Source organism: Lactuca virosa, chromosome 2 (genome assembly GCF_052849685.1).
Source record: "Lactuca virosa cultivar CGN04683 chromosome 2, Lactuca_virosa_CGN04683_v6, whole genome shotgun sequence".
Lineage (NCBI taxonomy): Eukaryota > Viridiplantae > Streptophyta > Magnoliopsida > Asterales > Asteraceae > Lactuca > Lactuca virosa.
Window position 1 is genome coordinate 261,007,119 of NC_136427.1, and position 11,487 is coordinate 261,018,605.

Here is an 11,487-nt window from a genome sequence, read left to right on the forward strand (position 1 = left end):
CGAAATTCCTTTGATGGATAGGGTCATGAATATGGAAATAGGTGAAGGTACTTTCGATTTATTTGGTTTTCGCGCTCCCAAGTGAATTCCGGCTCACGCCTAGCGTTCTCTCGAACCTTCACAATCGGGATGTGGTTTTGTTTTGTGTACTTAACTTTTCCGTTCATTGTCTCGATAGGCGGATCAATGATTAGGAGGTTCTAGTTCGCCTTAGTCTTGTCTAGTGGGACTGGGAGAGTTGTCCGATAGAAACTTTCTAGGTTCGATACATGGAATACAGGGTGTGCGTTACCAAATTCGGAGGGTAATTGGAGTTTGTAGGCTACCGGGCTGATCCGTGCGAGGATCTCGAAGGGTCTGGTGCATCGGGAATTTAGTTTATTTTTCCTTTTGATTCGAGTCACTTTTCCCCGAGGGGAGTTCTTAAATAATACCCTGATCTCCTACTTGGGATTTTAAGGTTTTAAGATGCTATCTACATAGTTCCTTTGTCGATGTTATGATGTTTGGGGTCGTGTTTGGGTTTGGACTATCCTTTCCGTGGTTTCTAGAATAATCTCGGGTCTAGTGAGTGTGCTATTGGGCGTTTGTCATCTTGTCGGCTGGGTATCTTCCATCTCGGTCTAACAGAGGATGATCTATACCTCTGGCCCCACACAGTGCCTCGAGGGGTGCAACTCCTATGTTCGGGTGGTAGTTGTTGTTATATGAATACTCGATTAGAAGCAAGTAGGTATCTCAAACCTTGTCAATGTCCATTTCACATGCTTCTCTTCGGGATGTGGGTTCCTGTTTACCTTGACTTCGTCAGATGGGATTTCTAGAGTTTCGGTGGTCTGACACTTGTGAGTGTTGAACACATTGAAGTGTCCGAAACTGGGTCCTTTGGTTAATCGGTGGCTATAGGTTATCGGCCTATCTTGGCGAGGACCTTTGAATGGTTTCTTAGAGATCGGAATCTTGGTGTCCTAGAAGTAGGGTTTTCTGCGCCCTAAGAGTTGGGACTGTGGTCACCAAGGTTCAGTTTGTGAGTGGTGTAGTTAACCTTGTGAGTCATAGATTATCTTGGGAGTTTTCTCCCTAGGGTTTTTCCAACCTAATGGTAGGTCGGCCTCTGCCCGTTCTTTGCTGGTGGTTGAGCGAACTTCCGATTCGGGGTAGGGAATATCAATCCTTGAGGATGGGTTTTTTTGGCTTACTCGAAGTCAGTGGTGCTTATGGTAATTTCGTCTTTCTCCCTTATGAGTTGGACAGGTGCTTCCTGTGGTTAGGTACTAGGTCTGATGTTTACTTTATCTGTTATGTCGATCTTGCGATCAGACACTATCTGTTCTTAGGACTGTGCTAAGTGGTATCGGGTGCTCAGTTATTGGGGTGGTTCCAAGAGTCGGGGTGATTCTATTTCCTCTTAGTACTTGGTTGAGGTTTCCAAGAGGTTTTGGGAACCTTTGGAGGAAGGTTGGAAGCCTTTCGGATTCCGTTAATGTCTTTTGCTCCTTGAATTTTAAATCTTTATCGGGGCTAGGGAAGAGTGTGTGGCATTTCTTACACCAGGACTTAGGTGTCTGGTTGCTAGGGATTTGTCGTTACCGGCTGAAAGAGTTTCGTTACCCGGTGGAGTAGGGCGAAAGTCTATTTGTAGTGCTCGGGGTTTGTAAGGTGAGGATCAAGCCTGTCCGTGCCAATTGATGGCATTGGAATTCTTTTTGTTACGTCCATTTGAGGAGTATTGGTTGCTAGTAATGACAGGGTGTTCTATGTTCATGTTCTTATTGTTGTTAGTTTTGTTTTCGTTGTTACCATTGGGTTTATCTTGTTTCTGCTTGTTAGGTGTTCTAGTGTTTGTGTTCTTATCGTGGCTAGTTTCGTTTTCGTTGCTACCATTGGGTCTATCTCGTTTCTGCTTGTTAGGTGTTCTAGTGTTTGTGTTCTTATCGTTGCTAGTTTCGTTTTCTTTGCTACCATTGAGTCTATCTCGTTTCTGCTTGTTAGGTGTTCTAGTGTTCGTGTTCTTATCGTTGCTAGTTTCATTTTCGTTGTTACCATTAGGTCTATTTCATTTCTGCTTGTTAGGTGTTCTAGTGTTTGTGTTCTTATCGTTGCTAGTTTTTTTTTCGTTGTTACCATTGGGTCTATCTCGTTTCTGCTTGTTAGGTGTTCTAGCGACACGAGGGTGCTATTATAAGGCAAACGAATTTGTAATCCGAATTCTGCCAGGTCCTTCCACTATAAATGGAGGTGACCTAACCGTACATACTTAGGATCTTTAGAGATGGTTGACTGATGGGTTCTGTCCTAATCGCTATTCAGCCCAGAGACAGAAAGTAAGGCGGAATCGCATGTTCTTAGTTTGCGGAATTCTAATCATAGGTGTGTTGGGTTTTGAGCATTCTAACACTCCTAAGTGTACATGCAACCCTAAATACCTTGGATCTATGTTTTCTCTATTATACATGCAAATATGATTATCCAAGGTATTATCCTAACTAGCATACCAAAACATTGATACTAGGATAATAAAATGGATAGAATACATACCTTGTTGTTGTTGCTTGACTCCATGAAGCTTGAGAGCCTAGTGCCCCAAGTGTGACACCTCAAATGGTTCACACAACATCATGAACTCTTGGAATAACCACGAGAAGAAGACATACATGTTCAAATTGGCTATCCCTCAAAGTATGTATCACTAGTGCCAATTTCTTGAACTAAAGGGGTTCTTATATAGTGTGGCTATTAGGGTTACACTATGTAACTCATGACTTTACCCATTCCTTATGCTCCATGGGTTTTAACCTCCATGGAGTATCCATGGATCACCACATGGGTTAAACCCAACATAAAGGAATCTTGGATCATAAGCCCACATATATAAGAATGACTGATTTACACAATCAATCCCATATATTTAATTAGTCTCCTTTTGATCACTAAATTAAGTCCAAATTAATTCTTGATCAATACTAATTAAATAACATGATTTCATATTAATATATTAGAACTTATAATATATTAATATGTCACAAAATGTCTTTTCCTCATAAACGGTCTATCCAAATGTTCCGATGCCATGCAACCCAAATGGACCATGCCGAGTCGGGTCAAGTACATACCAATTATAGTTATGGACTTAGACACTAATCCAACAGTCTCCCACTTGGATAAGTCTAAAACTATTATTGCGTATGACTTCAGGAACCAACTGGCAATCGTAGCTCTCAAAAGCCGCTGTCGATGACTTGTCCATTAGATAAAGGATCATATATTCCTCCATTCTAGATATCATATGGACTGAGACATGGATTATAATCATTCTCTCTGTCCATTTGTTGTTTCCCGATTTCCGATTTATGACGACTGACTAATTGAACAAATCAAATCAGTCCAGGCCCGGCCGAGCACTTACATTTGTCATCACCAAATCATCGAGGGGCCCACAGATATCGTTTTTATCCCGAAGGTAAAAGGAATGGATAAACTTCGACTCATATGGCTTGTTCTACTACTTGTTGAATCATACACAAAGGCACGTTTTATAACACCGAGTTACCGAATGCGTTTTCGTGCAATCAATGTACAACCAACTCATAGTAACAACTCATATCTCTAGGTTTGAAGAATATAAGATATTATCGTCTCATGATCACTCGTGATAAAATCCATGAAGTAATTCCAATGAGCGCGGGTTGAATCCAATACTCAGAACTTATGAGCACTCATGAATGTTGTAGCAACTCTTGCTATGTCTAATGCACATTAGACAAATCATACAAGCCAAATTCATGACAGTCTTGATTCATATCTACTTCCAACATATGACTGACTGTGGATGGTTTGAATAACTTAGTCATTCAGGGAGAACGACCAAGTTATTCTGGAAGTCAAAACATGCAAAGTGAAACACAACATAATACTAATCCTATATGGCCCCAACACTTTGAGTGTAAATAAAACATCTTTTATCTAAGCACCATATTGATTACTCATTATTCATGTTTCGATTAATCAACTTAATACTTGGATTGAAACAATAGTCATGCCATGCTCCAAGCATGCACACTATGTTTTCTAAACACTAGTCATGCCATACACCAAGTATGCATACTATGTTTGTCTATGATCTTCACTTTGTGAATTAGATCAATTGAACATAACTCCAATGATCCTCTTTCACAATCCCAAATCCCTTTTGTAAATGTAAGAACACCAAATTCTTGTCATTTACCGTAATCTTGTTAGATTCTAAACTTATATGCAATGATCCTCTTGTAATGAATATGCACACAAGTCACAAAGACTTGGCAACAGACATTACAAGGTGTTCCAATGGAAAGCAATTCCATGGAAGTGAAGTCTCAAATTCAAAGTACATTCCTTTGAACATCCTTCTTACATTAAGTTCTTTAATCTTACACAGATTGAATAATTTCCAACTTTGAAACTTTTCCATATTCCATTTTGACTATCACTTCTGAACAAGAGTTGCCTCCTTACAGATTATGTCAATATGGTCCTTCCAGAATTATCACTTATACTTCCAACTGTCCTTGAGCAACCAATCTTTGGTAAACCTTAGATTGTCCTCGACAATTGCTTAATCCTTTTAGTCATATCCAGTTCTAGACCTTTTCCCTTCTTAATGCCCCAGGCATTTGGAAAATTTTAGAAAGGATAAATATAGCACATGTAATCGATCCTATATCCGAAGCATATGGGACTCGAGTCATGATGTCTCACATAAAGACTAAACCAGTCTTTTGCTATAACATTTCCATTTCTATTTGCCAAGTTCTCATAATTCAGATTATGAAAAGGGATGCCGTAATCATAATCGAATTTTAGAACGCAAATAATGGACCCATATATAGAATTTCCTTATGTTGAGCCATTCCAACATGAAATTCATATATATATCCTTGACTAAATACGATTAAAATCTCAATCTAAGCTTTTAGAATTGAAATGAAGTATAATTTTCTCTCCCTTAATTATAGCAAAACAACTTTTTCAACCCCTGCAGCCTCACGAATTGAAACTTTTGTTTTCTATAATTAACATTGCTAACTTGCAACCTTTATCATAATTATCATGCTCCCACTAACATGATGATTATTAGCATAACACTTATGCTCCCACTAGCTTTGACATGTAATCAGAAATCAACTGGACTTCTAGAAATCAATACTTTATTGACTTTCTTACCAAAGTTCAGATTTCTGATACTAGATTGCTTTGATAAAACTTTATCAAAAACATACACCTTTCCTTAGATAGCATGCTTGTGTGTCTAAACAATTTCAAGAACTATGAAAAGGGATGCCGTAATCATAGTCTCAATTGTTTAGACCTTTGCCACTTCTCACAAGTCCATGTTAGTGTGCCGGTTAACCACGCACGCTCCACTAACGACTTTGAGAACTGCAAATATCACAATTGCTATCTAGCTAAAATCTACTTAGTGAAAGTGTTTCCTCACCATCATTTTCATGAATCGGAGAGAAACCTTATGACACTTAGATTTTATGGTGTATGAGTTCCTATCCATATGAATTTTGTCAAAACCATAATCTCAAGACAAGGTTACTGATAAATCCACACTTATATGGATTAAACTTGTGCAATCTTAAATTCTTGCCATTTGGCAGCTCAAGGGCCTGCCATTGCTTCCAAGTAGCTGTCCAACCAATTGAGAACTCTCAGAACTCCTATGCAAAGCCAACTTGAATAGGCACAGACATGTCGACACGATAGGTTATAAACCTCAAGTCGTGTGCTAGTGAAGAACTTCAGGTTTTATTCTTGATTAGTTCTTGAGACTTTCAAGAACTTTAAGACTCCCACTGTCCTCTTGACATATAAGACTTTCTTGTCAGATATTCAAGAGATAGTGTGGATTCTAATCAAGACAAACACTTCACACAATTGGCCTTAGTTGGTCTTTGTTTTATCCAAAACATCACAACTTACCAATTTCAAATGTACAAGAGTAGAAAACTTTTACTCTTACATTTGACAAGTGTTTTAAACCTTCTTTAAGACATGTCACTCAAGTTACAATCTTAGAGTATAACTCTAAGAATTGTTTTTGGAACGAAGTATAAATCATCTTCTTGATTTAACCACTTCAACAATTCATAGCTCCTCTTCTTAGCTACCAGAATGCACTTAGAGGATGAATTGTGATAAGGTCTCTTAATCATTAAGATGATTATATAACATGATACTAAAGTACTCTCCCATCTTAACAGATTTGAGAAACTTTTATCTTTCTGCCTAAGTTGATTCTTCTTATTCGCTCTCCATACATTGAAACCTTTTCCAATGTCTCAGAATTACACTTAAGCTTGTAAGTATAACCATATTTACTGAACTTTAGTAAATAATGACGAATAGTCTTAACGATTATTTGTGGTGGGCTTGATCAGTGCACAAGAATGTGTACTCGATCCTTTACTTGACTCACGCATCCATGTGAACAAGTAGTTAGTCTTAATTTTTCCAATGCTTGAAAGTTCTTATTCATCATGCTATACAACTTGCATGATTCCAAGTTTCTATCCAACTGAAACTTAGGTGATGAGAATCTTTCCTTATTTAGTAAATTTAGACACTACCACAAATGAAATAATCAAATTCATATTTCCACTCTTGCTCTTAATGGAATCTTATAAGCAACAAAAATTTTCACAAATGCCATTGTAAGGATATTTTAAAATAAATAAAATCAAAATTTTTTTCTTTTATTTTAAAACTTTGCGGAAAAACTATCCTTACAATGCAAAAGCACACGAAAACTTTGTTGTTATTTATTCCTAAGCAATATATCATAACTCTTAAGAAGTAGCTCAAGAATCCGATTTTCAAACTATGCGATAGAAATCCATCTATGCCATCAGATTCAGCATATTCTTTCTTTAAGTTTCTTCACTTTTTCTTTGATTCTTAAAACATCAACATGTGACCTAGTCACATCATGTATCAAGAATCTCAGAATAGAAACTTAGCAGAGTTAGATAGTGGACTTTACCCGAAGTAGAGTCAAACTTATTGACTTTAATATCCTTAGGTAAATTTGGCAGCTTCGCAACCAATGCCCCTTTCTTTGGCAATATAAACATATGGACCCTTTGGTAATGGGACTATCTCAGACTTAGCTTTTCTCTTTACCATTTGGTCAACCGAGTTGACTATGGCCGATCCATTTCCACTGGGAAGAGAGAGCTTTACTGGATATCCAATGTCATCATTGGCAATGTCCATAAAGTTTTAGGAAGTTGATCTTAGCAAATAGATAAGATCATTAAGGGTCTTGTCATAGTCTGTTTCATAGGAGTCCTAAAGGAACTCACTATGTGACTTAGAAAGTGATTGATCATCAGCTTCCTCTAGACTTTGACACCTAACTCTCCCGGCTTGTCAATATGTGACTACATCTCCAAGATGTGATCACACATAGACATTTGCTTGCCAATAGGGCTTGAGTGACCTTAAACTTTTCAGGAACTTGTGGGTTAGGGAGAATAATTGGAGGAGGTGAAAGAAGTATGATTTCCATGGGACATCATCTTCATTTAGGAAAGTTTGTTTCAAGAGATTTGGGAAGATCATAGATGTCTGAACTTAGACATCTTTTGGGAGATATTCAAGTTAGTTGATTTAGAGTCCTTAATATAACACCCAATATGAAATATTAAGGCTAGGACCCAATAACCTATTTATAACTGGAAGAGGGATGCCGTAATCCAAGTTATAAAATAGATAAAGGTAGGTAAATGACGATTTACCAATTTCCACCATAGAAAAACGAAATATAATTAAGTTTTAATTGGATTTGAAACTCCTAGATCTTTTGAGATACATTGAACTTTCAATGGCATGTTTGAATCTCGATTGTGCCCTCTCAAGTTTGTGACTGGGATGCCGAGGATCACAAACAAGGTGTGAATAACCATACAAATTGACTTGGTACCCTCAACAATATTACCTAATCGATGTGCCGGTTAACCACACACGCTCCACCGATCTTTAATAAAGTTAAGTTACCCTTTGCCACTCTTACTAGTCCATGTTAGTGTGCCGGTTAACCACACACGCTCCACTAACGACTTGGTAAGGTACAAAGTGTAATTTTATGGGCTAGCACCAATTTCACATTTTCCTAAGTAACTAAGAATTGGGAATTTATAAATGTTTAGTTACTTAGTATTTATCATTAATACTTTTAATGAAGGGAGAATTATAGTCCTTTCCTACCCGTTCGGCTAACGACCCTCCACCAATCAAGGAAGCGGTGGGTGAGAGTGGACACCCATTAAACTGCCATTTTATAGGCAGTAACCTTATACCCCCCTTATAGACCGGCTTCGTGAATGAGGCCTACTAACGGTAAGATTGACTTCATCTTATACATATCTATATAATTAAAATTATAATAATAGTATAAGGGTTTGAATTTTAACTTTTAAAATTCTAAGGGCTAACTTGGAATTAAAGTATTCATAAGTGAAACTTTTCAAATTCCAAAACTTGAGGGCAAGTTTTGAAACTATTCAAAACTAGTTAATTCCATAACTTATGTGTTTAAATTAGTTTTAATTAAAAAACTCTTCAAGTTCCATAACTTGAGGACAAGTTATGGAAGACTTTAAACTAATAAAAGAATGTAACTTTTCTTTATTTTGTAATTTATGGAATTAACTAAGGTTACACATTTTATTACTTAATGAAGTGACTCTTGAACCTCCATAACTTGAGGACAAGACTCTTCATTTTTGTAACCATTGCCAACTTTTATGAGTTTTATGAAACTTAAATGTGACTTTTCATATAACTTGAGGACAAGTTACAAAAACACATTTTAGAATCAAATCTTAGATTAAAATGGATTGAAAACACATAATCAATTAACTTTTCTATTAATCTAAGCAACTCATAAGAACAAGATAATTCAAATCAAACTTTTTCATGTAATTAGCCTAATCACTAAACTAATACAAAACATGAATCTATTGACAATTATCTTTGAAATTGGATTAGCATGAACATTACCACATCAAAAACAAGTTTATAAGTCCAAAAACAGCTTAGGGTAATGTTCCTAGTCCATTTCTAGCCAAAAACCTCGAAAATATGTTGTCTGTGGCTCCTACTCGTCGAGTGTATCAACCTACTCGCCGAGTAGGATGATTTTCTTCATGTACTCGGCGAGTTCATCAGTGGACTCGGCGAGTACAGTGCCCAGAATGCCCGAAATTTGACTTTTTCAGCATTTTTCAGCAATTTGCATCAAGTATAATTGAAAACAAGCCTATGCTCTGATACCACTGTTGGGTTTTGAGCATTCTAACACTCCTAAGTGTACATGCAACCCTAAATACCTTGGATCTATGTTTTCTCTATTATACATGCAAATATGATTATCCAAGGTATTATCCTAACTAGCATACCAAAACATTGATACTAGGATAATAAAATGGATAGAATACATACCTTGTTGTTGTTGCTTGACTCCATGAAGCTTGAGAGCCTAGTGCCCCAAGTGTGACACCTCAAATGGTTCACACAACATCATGAACTCTTGGAATAACCACGAGAAGAAGACATACATGTTCAAATTGGCTAGCCCTCAAAGTATGTATCACTAGTGCCAATTTCTTGAACTAAAGGGGTTCTTATATAGTGTGGCTATTAGGGTTACACTATGTAACTCATGACTTTACCCATTCCTTATGCTCCATGGGTTTTAACCTCCATGGAGTATCCATGGATCACCACATGGGTTAAACCCAACATAAAGGAATCTTGGATCATAAGCCCACATATATAAGAATGAATGATTTACACAATCAATCCCATATATTTAATTAGTCTCCTTTTGATCACTAAATTAAGTCCAAATTAATTCTTGATCAATACTAATTAAATAACATGATTTCATATTAATATATTAGAACTTATAATATATTAATATGTCACAAAATGTCTTTTCCTCATAAACGGTCTATCCAAATGTTCCGATGCCATGCAACCCAAATGGACCATGCCGAGTCGGGTCAAGTACATACCAATTATAGTTATGGACTTAGACACTAATCCAACAAGGTGATTCTAACGTTCATATGGGACCATCATGGTCCATTCGTAAGGATCCCTAGCTTCCCGTAATTTACAGGATTTGCTCTAACGAGACAATATTTTTTGGATTATGTTTTTAATTGACAAAAACTTTTTGTAATAACTCAATGCCTAAAGTTTATTGTTTGAAACGTACCAAAAATCTCGGTAGAGTTTCTTGTCATCAACTCCTGTCTAGTCGTCAACTCCTCCGTTAGTCATCTCTGTTGGACAATCTCTCTTGAAATGTCCTGTTGCACCGCACTTGTGGCAAACTGGACTTACTTCCGAATTGCGGGTTGGGGAAACGCATGGGACCGGAGTCCTACAGTAGCAGGAGGTGTGCCCCATCTTATTGCACCTTTTGCAACGAAATGTCTGGCAGGCTCCCCAATGATAGTATTTGCACTTGTTTCAGGGTGGATTGTTCCCAAAGTATGACAGTCTTGATGTGGGAGGAGTAGGGTTAGTGGGGGTAGGAACTGATTCCACTTGTTGTCTTTTAGTAGGCCTCTGAGTCGAACTGCCTCCTTTTTCATTTCCAAACTTTCGTTTCTTGAGCTTAGGTTTAGGCTTTAGGGTGCATTGGGAGTTGTCCTTCGTTGGTTCTCCTGGTTGTTGTTAGGATTGAATTTACCGGTACTGTTTCTATTTTTGTTCGTGCTGTTAGCATTGAAGTATGCCATGACAGCTGCTACGGCAGCTGTTACAGTGGCTTGGAATGTGGTGGAGTTTATTTGTAGGACCGGTGCATCGTCAGGGTACTGTTATCTCCATGGTAAGACATGACACTGTTGCACACGAAAAGTGAGCTCGTAAGTGTTTGTAACTAGTTTCAAGTGGGTTTACTCCTATAATCTTAACGTACTGGTGCTAATTGTGTCAACCTACATTCCCATGATGCAGTTATGGTATTGAGTGGGAACATGTACTGTCTTACGTAAAGTTCGTCAAAATAGCACATAGCTAGCACTATAGTTAACGGATTCGGTTGTATGGCTTCTTGGAGGATGTACTCCTCTTGGTTTACTACTACTGGTTGCGATTAAGGGCATTATGAACCTAAGGCGAGTAGTGTGGTGATCCTCTTTTGGCGCACAAAGTGCTTGGCCATTTTACTTATACTATGAGTGCCCTTTTTGTATTCCTTACGCTGCTAAGGCTGTCCAAGCCTTGATTGCTATGAGTTGCGGTCTCCAAATGACCATTTCCCCTTTTAAGGAGTGTACATGGTCTGCATAGTTTTCTGGTCCTACTTATGGGTTTCGTAAGGCATTTGGGATGGCGTTCTTGTTACTCGTGGGGGATCGGATTTACATTCCCATATATCGGGCTTTGTTTATGGTCTCTATTACTCCATGACAGAGGGTTGGA